Source organism: Palaemon carinicauda, unplaced genomic scaffold (genome assembly GCF_036898095.1).
Source record: "Palaemon carinicauda isolate YSFRI2023 unplaced genomic scaffold, ASM3689809v2 scaffold20, whole genome shotgun sequence".
NCBI classification, from domain to species: domain Eukaryota; kingdom Metazoa; phylum Arthropoda; class Malacostraca; order Decapoda; family Palaemonidae; genus Palaemon; species Palaemon carinicauda.
Window position 1 is genome coordinate 32,501 of NW_027169590.1, and position 7,500 is coordinate 40,000.

Below are 7,500 nucleotides of genomic sequence, written 5' to 3' on the forward strand. Positions count from 1 at the left end.
TGCACACACAAGCATTCATGCACACAAAAGCATGACCATATGCACAATACAGTATATATCTGTGTATGTATTCATGCACACACAAGCAAGACCATATGCACAATACAGTATATATCTCTGTATGTATTCATGCACACACAAGCATTCATGCACACACAATCATGACCATATGCACAACACAGTATATATCTCTGTATGTATTCATGCACACACAAGCATTCATGCACACACAAGCATGACCATATGCACAATACAGTATATATCTCTGTATGTATTCATGCACACACAAGCATTCATGCACACACAAGCATGACCATATGCACGATACAGTATATATCTCTGTATGTATTCATGCACACACAAGCATTCATGCACACACAAGCAGGACCATATGCACAATACAGTATATATCTGTGTATGTATTCATGCACACACAAGCAGGACCATATGCACAATACAGTATATATCTGTGTATGTATTCATGCACACACAAGCATGACCATATGCACAATACAGTATATATCTGTGTATGTATTCATGCACACACAAGCATTCATGCACACACAAGCAAGACCATATGCACAATACAGTATATATCTGTGTATGTATTCATGCACACACAAGCGTATTCATGCACACACAAGCATTCATGCACACAAAAGCATGACCATATGCACAATACAGTATATATCTGTGTATGTATTCATGCACACACAAGCAAGACCATATGCACAATACAGTATATATCTCTGTATGTATTCATGCACACACAAGCATTCATGCACACACAAGCATGACCATATGCACAACACAGTATATATCTGTGTATGTATTCATGCACACACAAACATTCATGCACACACAAGCAGGACCATATGCACAATACAGTAAATATCTCTGTATGCATTCATGCACACACAAGCATTCATGCACACACAAGCAGGACCATATGCACAATACAGTATATATCTCTGTATGTATTCATGCACACACAAGCATTCATGCACACAAAATCATTCATGCACACACAAGCATGACCATATGCACAATACAGTATATATCTGTGTAAGTATTCATGCACACACAAGCATTCATGCACACAAAAGCATGACCATATGCACAATACAGTATATATCTCTATGTATTCATGCACACACAACCAATCATGCACACACAAGCATGACCATATGCACAATACTGTATATATCTGTGTATGTATTCATGCACACACAAGCATTCATGCACACACAAGCATGACCATATGCACAATACAGTATATATCTGTGTATGTATTCATGCACACAAAAGCATTCACGCACACACAAGCATGACCATATGCACAATACTGTATATATCTCTGTATGTATTCATGCACACACAAGCATTCATGCACACACAAGCATTCATGCACACACAAGCATGACCATATGCACATTACAGTATATATCTCTGTATGTATTCATGCACACACAAGCATTCATGCACACACAAGCATTCAAGCACACAAAAGCATTCATGCACACACAAGCATGACCATATGTACATTACAGTATATATCTCTGTATGTATTCATGCACACACAACCATGACCATATGCACAATACAGTATATATCTCTGTATGTATTCATGCACACACAAGCATTCATGCACACACAAGCATGACCATATGCACAATACAGTATATATCTCTGTATGTATTCATGCACACACAAGCATTCATGCACACACAAACATGACCATATGCACGATACAGTATATATCTCTGTATGCATTCATGCACACACAAGCAGGACCATATGCACAATACAGTATATATCTGTGTATGTATTCATGCACACACAAGCAGGACCATATGCACAATACAGTATATATCTGTGTATGTATTCATGCACACACAAGCATGACCATATGCACAATACAGTATATATCTGTGTATGTATTCATGCACACACAAGCATTCATGCACACACAAGCAAGACCATATGCACAATACAGTATATATCTGTGTATGTATTCATGCACACACAAGCGTATTCATGCACACACAAGCATTCATGCACACAAAAGCATGACCATATGCACAATACAGTATATATCTGTGTATGTATTCATGCACACACAAGCAAGACCATATGCACAATACAGTATATATCTCTGTATGTATTCATGCACATACAAGCATTCATGCACACACAAGCATGACCATATGCACAACACAGTATATATCTGTGTATGTATTCATGCACACACAAACATTCATGCACACACAAGCAGGACCATATGCACAATACAGTAAATATCTCTGTATGCATTCATGCACACACAAGCATTCATGCACACACACACAAGCATTCATGCACACACAAGCAGGACCATATGCACAATACAGTAAATATCTCTGTATGCATTCATGCACACACAAGCATTCATGCACACACAAGCAGGACCATATGCACAATACAGTAAATATCTCTGTATGCATTCATGCACACACAAGCATTCATGCACACAAAATCATTCATGCACACACAAGCATGACCATATGTACAATACTGTATATATCTGTGTATGTATTCATGCATACACAAGCATTCATGCACACACAAGCAGGACCATATGCACAATACAGTATATATCTCTGTATGTATTCATGCACACACAAGCATTCATGCACACACAAGCATGACCATATGCACAACACAGTATATATCTGTGTATGTATTCATGCACACACAAACATTCATGCACACACAAGCAGGACCATATGCACAATACAGTAAATATCTCTGTATGCATTCATGCACACACAAGCATGACCATATGCACAACACAGTATATATCTGTGTATGTATTCATGCACACACAAACATTCATGCACACACAAGCAGGACCATATGCACAATACAGTAAATATCTCTGTATGCATTCATGCACACACAAGCATTCATGCACACACAAGCAGGACCATATGCACAATACAGTAAATATCTCTGTATGCATTCATGCACACACAAGCATTCAGGCACACACAAGCAGGACCATATGCACAATACAGTAAATATCTCTGTATGCATTCATGCACACACAAGCATTCATGCACACATAAGCAGGACCATATGCACAATACAGTAAATATCTCTGTATGCATTCATGCACACACAAGCATTCATGCACACACAAGCAGGACCATTCATGCACACACAAGCATTCATGCACACACAAGCATGACCATATGCACATTACAGTATATATCTCTGTATGTATTCATGCACACACAACCAATCATGCACACACAAGCATTCATGCACACACAAGCAGGACCATATGCACAATACAGTATATATCTGTGTATGTATTCATGCACACACAAGCATTCATGCACACACAAGCATTCATGCACACACAAGCAGGACCATATGCACAATACAGTATATATCTCTGTATGTATTCATGCACACACAAGCATTCATGCACACACAAGCATTCATGCACACACAAGCATGACCATATGTACAATACTGTATATATCTGTGTATGTATTCATGCATACACAAGCATTCATGCACACACAAGCAGGACCATATGCACAATACAGTATATATCTCTGTATGTATTCATACACACACAAGCATTCATGCACACACAAGCATGACCATATGCACAACACAGTATATATCTGCGTATGTATTCATGCACACACAAGCATTCATGCACACACAAGCAGGACCATATGCACAATACAGTAAATATCTCTGTATGCATTCATGCACACACAAGCATTCAGGCACACACAAGCAGGACCATATGCACAATACAGTAAATATCTCTGTATGCATTCATGCACACACAAGCATTCATGCACACACAAGCAGGACCATATGCACAATACAGTATATATCTCTGTATGTATTCATGCACACACAAGCATTCATGCACACACAAGCATGACCATATGCACATTACAGTATATATCTCTGTATGTATTCATGCACACACAACCAATCATGCACACACAAGCATTCATGCACACACAAGCAGGACCATATGCACAATACAGTATGTATCTGTGTATGTATTCATGCACACACAACCATTCATGCACACACAAGCATTCATGCACACACAAGCATGACCATATGCACATTACAGTATATATCTCTGTATGTATTCATGCACACACAACCAATCATGCACACACAAGCATTCATGCACACACAAGCAGGACCATATGCACAATACAGTATATATCTCTGTATGTATTCATGCACACACAAGCATTCATGCACACACAAGCATGACCATATGCACATTACAGTATATATCTCTGTATGTATTCATGCACACACAACCAATCATGCACACACAAGCATTCATGCACACACAAGCAGGACCATATGCACAATACAGTATATATCTCTGTATGTATTCATGCACACACAAGCATTCATGCACACACAAGCATGACCATATGTACAATACTGTATATATCTGTGTATGTATTCATGCATACACAAGCATTCATGCACACACAAGCAGGACCATATGCACAATACAGTATATATCTCTGTATGTATTCATGCACACACAAGCATTCATGCACACACAAGCATGACCATATGCACAATAAAGTATATATCTGTATGTATTCATGCACACACAAGCATTCATGCACACACAAGCATGACCATATGCACAACACAGTATATATCTCTTTATGTATTCATGCACACACAAGCATTCATGCACACACAAGCACGACCATATGCACAATACAGTATATATCTCTGTATGTATTCATGCACACACAAGCATTCATGCACACACAAGCACGACCATATGCACAACACAGTATATATCTCTGTATGTATTCATGCACACACAAGCATTCATGCACACACAAGCACGACCATATGCACAACACAGTATATATCTGTGTATGTATTCATGCACACACAAGCATTCATGCACACACAAGCAGGACCATATGCACAATACAGTATATATCTCTGTATGTATTCATGCACACACAAGCATTCATGCACACACAAGCATGACCATATGCACGATACTGTATATATCTCTGTATGTATTCATGCACACACAAGCATTCATGCACACACAAGCAGGACCATATGCACAATACTGTATATATCTCTGTATGTATTCATGCACACACAAGCATTCATGCACACACAAGCAGGACCATATGCACAATACTGTATATATCTGTGTATGTATTTATGCACACACAAGCATTCATGCACACACAAGTATGACCATATGCACAATACAGTATATATCTCTGTATGTATTCATGCACACACAATTATGACCATATGCACAATACAGTATATATCTCTGTATGTATTCATGCACACACAAGCATTCAGGCACACACAAGCAGGACCATATGCACAATACAATATATATCAATGTGTATGTATTCCCAACTGCAATTGCTAGTAACAGTGGGTGGCTCCTAATAAAGGTAACAAACTAATCACGATCCTATTCACACAAATACTGAATGTGGGTGAAATCCTTCCATAAACCCAGGCACTTAATAAACACAAAAAGCTCACCAAGAGCACATCAAACCCTTGCACATGACTTTCCCTTTAGAGAATATCATTATTATTATTTGCTAAGCTACAACCCTAGTTGGAAAAGCAGGATGCAACCTTTATTATCATTATTATTATCATTATCATTATTATTATTTCTAGCTAAGCTAGACACCCTAGTTGGAAAAGCAAGCTCCTATAAGCCCAAGGGCTCCTACAGGGAAAAACAGCCCAGGGAGGAAAGGAAATAAACTACAAGAGTAGTAATGAACAATTAAAACAACATATTTTAAGAACGGTAATACCATTAAAATAGAACTTTCTCATATTAATTATTAAGAGAGACTTATGTCAGCCTGTTCAATATAAAACCATTCACTGCAAGTTTGAACTTCAAAAGTTTCACCGATTATTATTATTATTATTACTTGCTAAACTACAACCCTAGTTGGAAAAGTAAGCTGCTATAAGCCCAAGGGCTCCAACAGGGAAAAACAGCCCAGTGAGTTAAGGAACAAGGAAAAATAAAATATTCTAAGAACAGTAATAAAATAAATATTTCCTATATATACTATAAAAACTTCAACAAAACAAGAGAAATTAGATAGAATAATGTGCCCGAGTGTACCCTTTATGCAAGAGAACTCTAGCCCAAGACAGTAGAAGACCATGGTACAGAGGCTATGGCACTACCCAAATCTAGAGAACAATAGTGCTGTAGTTAACCCCTCGAGTGAAGAAGAATTGTTTGGTAATCTCAGTGTTGTCAGGGGTATGAGGACAGAAGAGAATCTGCAAAGAATATGCCAGACTATTCAGTGTATGTGTAGGCAAAGGGAAAGTGAACCGTAACCAGAGAGAAGGATCCAATATAGTACTGTTTGGCCAGTCAAAGGACCACATAATTCTCTAGCGGTAGTATCTCAAAGGCTGGCTGGTGCCCTGGCCAACCTACTACCTAATGAATTTTGGGGTTACAGCATATAGAAAGGAGTACAACCTCACGAATTGCTAACAATGACCTACAAAAGAGAGAAAGTCAGAGATAAAATCCCACATTCAAATCATAACACATTATGCTCCATCATCACACTGCAGAGCACACCCACAATGAATGCCAAGAAAGCTGTCTATATAAGGCTGTACATTTTTACTTCAAGTACTGTGCTGTGTACTGTATTGCAGCCAACTACATGCTTAGCAGTACTGTAAAACACTGGCTGTACAGTATTCATGCAAGGTAATCTTTGGGACTCTGTGCACTGCAATCACACAAGATCTAGCCTATCTCAACAATGTGGTCTAGAATGTACGGGTTCTTTTCCCTGAGCAGACACACAGTACAGGCTGCAAATAGGACATACATACATATACCAAAGGCACTTCCCCCAATTTTGGGGGGTAGCCGACATCAACAAGAAACAAAACAAAAAAGGGGACCTCTACTCTCTACGTTCCTCCAGCCTAACCAGGGACTCAGCCCAGTTCAGCTGGTACTGCTAGGGTGACACAGCCCAACCTCCCACATTTCCACCACAGATGAAGCTTCATACTGCTGAGTCCCCTACTGCTGCTACCTCCGCGGTCATCTAAGGCACCGGAGAAATACTAACAACAGCTAATCTTGCTAGTTTGCTTGCTAGAATTTACATCACATGAAAGACATTTCTGTAGTTTACTGAGTCATAAGATTTAGGACTATTAAGTGAGTGAATTTTCTATCCCCCCCACACAAGAATCAATTACTCACACACAATTTATTCACACTATGAAATAAAACAGTCAGTGGTCCAGTGCTGAAAGAGGAAAAGAAGATAGCGAAGGGATTACTGCAGGAATAAGGAAAGAAAAGGGACTGAAAAAGTTAACCACTGCAAAGAAGAATAAAATCCTTTAAAAAGTTTATTGAAAGTTGCTATGATAAGAATCTAGGAA

At 38.7% G+C, this 7,500-nt stretch overlaps 1 long non-coding RNA gene across 1 annotated transcript in view; it reads right to left on the reverse strand.

Annotated features, from left to right (window-relative positions):
• LOC137635940 (uncharacterized) overlaps positions 1 to 7,500 on the reverse strand; it is a 34,457-nt gene that overhangs the window by 12,342 nt on the left and 14,615 nt on the right. The window lies entirely within an intron of this gene.